The sequence below is a fragment of the Neophocaena asiaeorientalis genome, unplaced genomic scaffold (assembly GCF_003031525.2).
Source record: "Neophocaena asiaeorientalis asiaeorientalis breed wild unplaced genomic scaffold, Neophocaena_asiaeorientalis_V1.1 scaffold317, whole genome shotgun sequence".
Taxonomy (NCBI): domain Eukaryota; kingdom Metazoa; phylum Chordata; class Mammalia; order Artiodactyla; family Phocoenidae; genus Neophocaena; species Neophocaena asiaeorientalis.
Window position 1 is genome coordinate 123,081 of NW_020173114.1, and position 8,708 is coordinate 131,788.

Consider the following 8,708-nt stretch of genomic DNA (forward strand, 5'->3'; position numbering starts at 1 on the left):
GCAGGCTCAGCGGCCATGGCTCACAGGCTCAACCGCTCCATGGCATGTGGGATCTTCCCAGACCGGGGCATGAACCCGTGTCCCATGCATCGGCAGGCGGACTCTCAACCACTGCGCCACCAGGGAAGCCCTGCATATTATCTTTGATTCCTACTTTTCAATTCAAGAAGGGAAATGAATGACATTTTTTGTAACTCAGTATAGACATCAATATGTATATGCTTGGCTTTTGTACTTTTAAAAGCCTGTACCAGCTGCAACTATTCCAAATAAAAATGTTTTCAATAATATGGGAGAACTAGCAAGTTTGTAAAGTTAACGGGAAAAGGCAATATACAAAAGTGTTCTCATTATGATTACTGTTCTTAAAAAGTGTAGGGGAAAAAAAAAAAAACAACAGTAAAGAAATGTTCCCAGATATTCCCAGTGGTTACATCTGGATGGTGAGATTAAATGTTATTTTTCCTCTTCTTTCTGGTTCTGTAAATCCATCTTTTCCAGGAGTTTATTAGCTTTTACATTAGAAAAAAAGAAAGTGAATTCAAAAGACCCTAGGAATCCTTCTTATTCAATGGGATTAAGCTTCTGTTTTGTTGTTTGATGCATGTGGGAATTGTACCTTAAATATTTTAAGTCAAAATATATGTGTGCATTCATTCATGCACATATCAAAAGTGTAAAATAATTCTTTTCCTTAAGTGTGGGTCTACCTATAAGAGTTTTAGAAAGCCCACCCATAATACTTAATCTGTATCCACTTTGGGCTTCTTTAAAATGTAACAAAGAAAACTAAGACCTTTGCAAAGCAATCTAGATCTCCATATTTTTTTCTTCAAGTCTTTTGGGTTGTTTTGTCAATATCTGATCCAAGAACAATTTTTACCGGGTCTTCCCAATCTTCCAATTTGATTTTTACAAAAGCAACAACCCTCTTACTTTTGGTATTCGTGTATCATTGATTTATGCAATTACACTATTAAATATAACTGGTGTAAACTAGTTTGGGAACAAACAGTTGGCTGAACTTTATGAAACTAGCACCTTTGTGGTTCATTACTCTATATATTATATTACACGTTGTATACTCTTTGAGGGGGAGAGAGGCAGAGTCTGGTTTCTTGGTGTAATGATTTTGAGATTCATACATGGTATATATATGAACAGGTCTTTCCTTTTATTGAGTAGTAATCCATTGTATAAATATACCTCCATTTATTTAGTCATTTACTTGCTGATGGACATATTGGTGTTTCCCATTTGGGGCTGTTAAAAATAAAGGTGAATGTTTGGGCACAAGACTTAAGTGGATATGTGTCTTATTTATTTTTCTTGGGTAAATACCCAGGAGTGGAATGACTGGGTTTTATTATTAGATGTATGTTTAACCTTTTAAGAAACTGTCAAACTTTTCTAGAGTGGTGGTCCTCTTTTATATTCCCACCAGCAGTTCATGAGAATTCCAGTTCCTTCACATCCTTGTGGAAGTGTCATATGGTCAGTCTTTAATTTTTGCCATTCTATAAGTATGTGTGGTATCTCATTGTGCTTTTAATTTTCTTTTCCCTAATGACTTAAGAATTTTGAACATCTTTTCACATTATCTGCTTTCTGTATCTCTTTTTTGGGAAAGTGTCCAAATCTTTTGTCCATTAAAAAAATTATATTGATTTTCTCTATATACTAGGTGCAGATCTTTTCTTGGCCATATATTTTGCAAATATGATCTCCCATTCTGTGGCTTTCTTTTTGATTTTTGTGTCTTTTCATTTCAGTGAAGTTGAATGTATTGATTTTTGCTTTTGTAGTTCTTGTGTTGTTTTCAAGAAATCTTTGCCAAACCCAGGATTACTAGAATTATGTCTCTTCTAGAAGTTTTATTATTTTAGTTACTACACTTAGGTCTATGATCCATTTTGAATTCATTTTTGTATATAATATAGAGTAAGAAGGAAATTTCTTTTTAATTTTAAAAAATATATGGCTATCAAGTTCTTCCTATACCTTTTTTGAAAAAAATGATCAGTTCTTCTATTAAATTGCCATGCAAACTTTGTTAAAAATCAATTGATCATATATGTGTGGTTGTATTTCTGGATTCACTATTCTGTTCTTTGATTTTGATGTCTGTCTTTATACCAATACCACACTATCTTGATTACTGTAACTTGGTAATAAGTCTTGAGATGAAGTAGTATAGGTCCTCCAGTTCTGCTCTTTATTAAAATTGTTTTGGCTATTTTAGATCATTTGCATTTGTAGATAGGTTTTAGAATTATACCAGATATTTATACCAAAAAGTCTGCTGGGTTTTGATTGGAATTGCATGACGTTTATGTATACATTTGGGGAGAATTGACATCTTAACAATAGTCTTTAAACTGTGAACATGGTATGTATACTTCTCTAGGTCTTATTTAATTTTTCTCAGTAATGCTTTATAATTTTTACTGTAGAGGTCTTACATATCTTTTTGAGAATTTATCCTTGTTAAAATACTATTTCAAATGGTATTTAAATTTCTAAAATTTCTGATTATTAGCATATAGAAATAAGTTAATTTGTGTATATTGATTTTTGTATTCTGCAATCTTGCTTAAACTCACTTATTAACTCCAGTAGCTTTTCTGTAGACTTAGGAATTGCTACACAATCATGCTGTCTGTGATAAAAGACAGTTTTACTTCTTGCTCCCTAATCTGTATGCCTTTATTCATTAGTTTACTTTTTCTTACCTTACTGAACTGACTGGAGTTTCTAGGACAGTGTTGCATAAAAGTGGTGAGAGATGTTGCACAAAACATCAATCTTCGGGTGAAAACATGCAGTCTTTCAATAAAGTATGATGTTAGCTGTGTTTTTTTTTTAAAGATACTCTTTTAATCAGTTTGAGGAATTTTCTCCTATTCCTAGTTTGCTGAGATTTTTATCATGAATGGATGTTGGATTTTGTCAAATGCTTTCTCTACGTATATTAAGATGATTACATGTTTTTTCTTTTATAGCTGGTTAATATGGTGAATTTCATTGACTTGAATGTTAAACCGACCATATGTTTCTGGGGTAAACTATATGGATGATAATTATCCTTTTATATATTGTGTTCACTAAATTTTGTTAATTTTTGCCTCTATGTTCATAAGGGATTTGGTCTCTAGTGTTGTAATATGTCACATTTTGATAGCAGAGTAATGCTGGCTTCATAGAATGGGCTGGGAAGTGTTCTCTTCAGTTTTCTTTAAGAGTGTGTGTCAATTGGTGTTTTTCTTTAATGTTTGGTAAAATTTCTTAGTGAAGCCACCTGGGCCTATTGTTTTATCTGTGGGAAGTTTTGTTACTTCGTTTTGTGGGAAGGTTTTTATCTATGAATTTAATTTCTTTAGTAGATAAAAGGTTATTCAGTTTAGTTATCTGTTGTTGAGTGAGCTTTGTTAATTTTTGATTTTCAAGGGATTTGGCCATTTTTCTAAGTTGTCAAATGTATTGACATAGAGTTGTTCATATAATATTCCCTCATTTTCTATAGTGCCTTCTCCTTATTCCTGATATTCATAATTTGTGTCTTTTCTCTTTTTTCTGTATTAGTCTAACTAGAGGTTTATCAATGTTTATTGTATTTATTCAATCAATAGATTTACTCAATATGACCCAGCTTTGGTTTTATTGATTTTTCTGTGTTGTTTTTCTGTTTTCCATTTCAATGATTTCTGCTTCTGTTTACTCTTTTTCTGTTTTCTTAGGGTGGAGCTTAATCCATTGATATTAGACCTTCCTTCTTTTCTAATATAATCATATCATGGTATTAGTTTTCCTCTAAGCACTGCTTTAGGTACGTCTTACAAATTTTGGTATGTTTCAGTTTTGTTAGGTTCAAAATGCTTTTCTAATTTCCTTTTAGGTTTTTCCTTTGTCCTGTGGGTTACTTGAAGCATATTATTTATTCCAAATATTTGTGGGCTTTTAAAATGTCTTTTCTGTTATTGATCATTTAATTCTGGTGTAGTCAGATACTTTGTATGATTTGAATCTTTCAAATTTATTGAGCCTTGTTTTATGATGCATAAAGTTTCAGGTGCACTTGAAAAGAGTATGTATCTGTATTCTCTATTAGTCTATAAAAGCCAATTGGCCAATTAGTTGATAGTATTGTTCAAGTTTTCTATATCTTTACTGAGTTTCTGGCTATGTATTCAATTAGTTATTGAGAGAATAATGATGAAATCACTGATTTTACTTGTGGATTTGTCTATTTTCTTTTGAGTTTTTTGTGTGGTTTGAAACTCTCTTAGATGCACAGATAGTTAGAATTGTTATTCCATTGACTTCTTTATTATTATGAAATAACCTTTTTTATCCCTAGAAATATTTTTTGCTCTGAAATCCATTTTGTTATTAACATGGTCACTCTAGCTTTCTTTTGAATTTTGTTAACATGATACATTTTTTCCATCCTTTTAGCTCATTTATTCCTGTCATCTTAAAGTGAGTTTCTTGTAGGCAGGTTATAGTTGAATCTTACTTTTTTTGTCCAGTCTGACAATCTCTGTCTTTTCATTGGGGTGTGTGCGCATTTACTCTTAATGTGCAAATACCAATTTTTGTAATTATAAATAAGGATTTAAGAATTAGAATAATTGTTATATCTCATTAGGTAACCTTGTTCCTACATTTTAATTTTCCTTAAAACCACTTTGTTTTATTTAGACTTATTATTTCCAGTTTATCTTAAGCCACCAAAAAAAAAAAAAAAAAAGCCAAAATGGAGAAACAAACTGGAACTCAATAAGAAATACAGTGGCCTCCAAAGATGAGAAATTATGCTATGGAGAATTCTTCCATAATATCTTAGTTATGTATGAAATGGAGAATGATACCTTTAGGGTCATAAACCAGAGTTAACAAAAATGTATTTGCTAGGTTCCAGTGTTGTTCTAGTATGCCTTGTAATGTCTCCAGTTGATACAGTTTTCAGGTCACTCAGACTCATATCACCTTGGGAGCTTTTGAAAAATACTCATTCATAGTACTTTCCCAGACCTTCAGAATCTATTATGCCCTATAATTTTTTTTAATGTATTTATTTATTTATTTTTGGCTGCGTTGGGTCTTCGTTGCTGCGTGTGGGCTTTCTCTAGTTGCGACGAGCAGGGGCTACTCTTCGTTGTGGTGCATGGGCTTCTCACTGCGGTGGCTTCTCTTGTTGCAGAGCACAGGCTCTAGCTGCGTTGGCTTCAATAGTTGTGACACACGGTCTCAGTAGTTGTGGCTAGCGGACTCTAGAGTGCAGGCTCAGTAGTTGTGGTGCATGGGCTTAGTTGCTCCGCGGCATGTGGGATCTTCCCAGACCAGGGCTTGAACCCGTGTACCCTGCATTAGCAAGCAGATTCTTAACCACTGCACCACCAGGGAAGTCCCTAGAATCTATTTTAAGATAACATAACTCTCCTTATGACTTTTGGATTCATCTCAACTTGGAAATCATGGTTCTGCCTGTTATTTGACTCCTTTAATCTTCAGCTTCTCTGCTCCTTATCTTCTCTCACACAGTCTTGGCACCATTAGAGGAAAAAAACTCTGAGGGTAAGCTTTGACCATGCCATGTGTGACACTGATTCCTAGGTTAGTAGGGCTCAAATCATATCACACATTCATTTCTTTTTTAAAATAGTTCTTTCTTGGATTGCTCAGTGAGGAACTCTATCTTCTGTATGCATTAATTTAGTAATACCATATTGTTTTCATCAAGCAAATTAATTTCATACCTACTCTATGCTGCATATTGGTCATCACCATTCTTTTTGAGAAAGAAGGTAGCTTTTTAAAAACTTGTGCTACCCCCTTTCCGCATTTAAAAAAAGTCACATTAAATCTTCTTTGATTTTTCAGTTTTCTACAATTTCACTGATCCCAGTGTGGAATTAGAATGTACTTATTTATGTTACCTGTTTGAAATAGATTAACAAGGTTATAGAATAAACAGTTTTCAGTACTTGTGTGTGTTGCCTCATCTCTATTAATTTCATCAGCTCATACCTTTACCTAATGAATAATTTTATTATTGGCATAGGAAAATAAGCCCCTCCCCCACATTAGTGAATTGGAAAACTAATATGGGATAGGTGCAGATTGTTTTACAATAACTTATTTTAAAGTACATATTAAAATGACCGTTAACAGTATTGTGTGGTAAATGTTTAGTTGTTGGCAAGGTAAAGAATGTTCTACTTAATTGAGAATTTTATCTATACGATACTTGGATTATCAGTGTTCCACATAATTAAAATACAGTAAAACACACTTAAGATCCAAGTGATCAAATGTTAGTCTTCATCGATTGATATTAGTGTCTAGAACTGTCCCGTATCTCAGATCATTACTGAGAATACCAATCATCATTACACTGTGGGCACGTGGAATACAGCAGAAACTAACACAACATTGTAAAGCAATTATACTCCAATAAAGATGTTTATATAAACAAGTAAATAAATAGATGAGTGTATAAATGGAAAAAAAAGAATTGTAGTTAACAGGATGCTGGATAATGACTGTTTTCTGTTACTTAAGACATAATGCAAAAAAGAAGAATTTTGGAAATTGGCATTTAAAGATGAACTTCTCTAGAATCTTAAAACCTGTAACTAATTTTTAAAGACCCATGAAAAGCATGAATCCGACTAAAAAGCTATAATGTAACACAGTTTCTCAAAAGATATAAAACTCCAAAATACAAAAATTACTGTTAAATTTTTTTCAGTCTTGACAATGGGTAATGTGTATTCTACCTGAACTTAATTAATATTTTTGCAAGTTAATACTGGAAATTGTAGTCTGATCAGAATTTCTTCATGCACAGTAGAATGGCTGCAAAATGAATACCTATGGTTCTTGAATTAGTGGTTGTATCCAAAAATAATGGTATCAGACTAAAAGGGTAGGAAGCAGTGAAGGTCAGTCAGAATTAATAAATGCTGCATATCAAAGAGTTTCATAACAGTTTATTCTCAAGAACAATTTAAACATTTCATTTGTGCATCTATAATGATGCTTACAGCATCCTTGAAGGAGGAACTGCCACCCTTAGGAGACCTAATGGTTGGTGGAGAGCCATGAAGGCAATGGCACACCCACCTAGCCCAGCAGAATCAGTGCCATGAGTTGAAGGGTAATGTATGTCTTGAGTAGAACCCTCTCACAACTAGTTTATATCAAGAAATTGAGTAGTATTGTTTTCTACCTATCTAAACTATATTTAAAATTACTGTAAATTCCAAATTAATAGGGATACTAATTAATTAGTTACCTAGAAAAGAGAATATTCTCTGCCTATCTTGTTAATAAACCAATAGAAATATTCTCTCGAATACTCATTCTCAAAGTGTTCCTGGACTGTCATGTCAGCATCACCTGGGAACTTGATAGAAAATTATTGGACCCTGAATTAACAACTGGAGAAGGTGGGAAGTCAGGAATCTGTATTTCAACAAACTCTGCAAGTCATTCTGATGCATGCTCAAATTGAAAACCACTGCTCTAGAATATGGCATATGTCAAGCTCCAGTGAAGTAATGGCAAGTTTTCAGCATCACTAATTCTCATTTTCAAACAGCTGCTGCATAGGTTTTAGTTAATGATCTCCAAACCCAGCTGGAGTTGATTCATAGTTACTCCATATTCTTTTTGCTTACTAGTCAATGGAGCACTAGGTGCAGTTGTTGAAGTGTGAAAATAATTCAGCTTTGCAGACAATATTGGCATTTCTTTTTTGATTTTGAAAATGCTTTAATCTTTTTGGTATGGTATTTATTTCAACAATCAAAGCACATCTATTTTAATGGCAGTTTGAACCTCTGCTAAAAGTTGAGGAAGTCTCTGAATCTTCCTGCCAGTTTAATATCAAAATTAATGCTTAGCTGGATTACAAAGCTTATGTGTAATGAGTCCTTTTTTTTTTAGTCCTGTATTAGTCCTGTATTTTTCCTCTGGTGTTTACATTTTAAGAACAATTTTTAAATCTCTTCTGTGAATAACCTTCTACCTTCTTCACATCTTCTACATTAACACATCTTCATTTTTACTTTAAAAAAGAATTCTAGCACAGATTTATTTTAGTTAAATGTATTCTATAGTAGTAAGGCTCAAATATGTGCTTTGTAAATTACAAAACTCATCAAGCTCTCAAGAAGCATTCCAAAGGGGGAAAGCAGGAGAGGGATAAATTGGGAAACTGGGATTAACATATACACACTACTATATATAAAATAGATAACTTAGTAAAACCTACCGTATAGTACAGGGAATTCTACTCAATACTCTGTAATGATCTATATGGGAAAAGAATCTAAAAAAGAGTAGATACATGTATATGTATAAATGATTCACTTTGTTGTATACCTGAAACTGACACAACATTGTAAATCAACTATACTCCAATAAAAATTAACTTAAAAAGAAAGCATTCCAGGGCCTCCCTGGTGGCGCAGTGGTTGGGAGTTTGCCTGCCGATGCAGGGGGCGCGGGTTCGTGCCCCGGTCTGGGAGGATCCCGCGTGCCACGGAGTGGCTGGGCCCGTGGGCCATGGCCGCTGGGCCTGCGCGTCCGGAGCCTGTGCTCCGCGGCGGGAGAGGCCACAGTAGTGAGAGGCCCGCGTACCGCAAAAAAAAAAAAAAAAAAAAAAAAAAAAAACAAAATCCAAAAAAAAAAAAAACAAA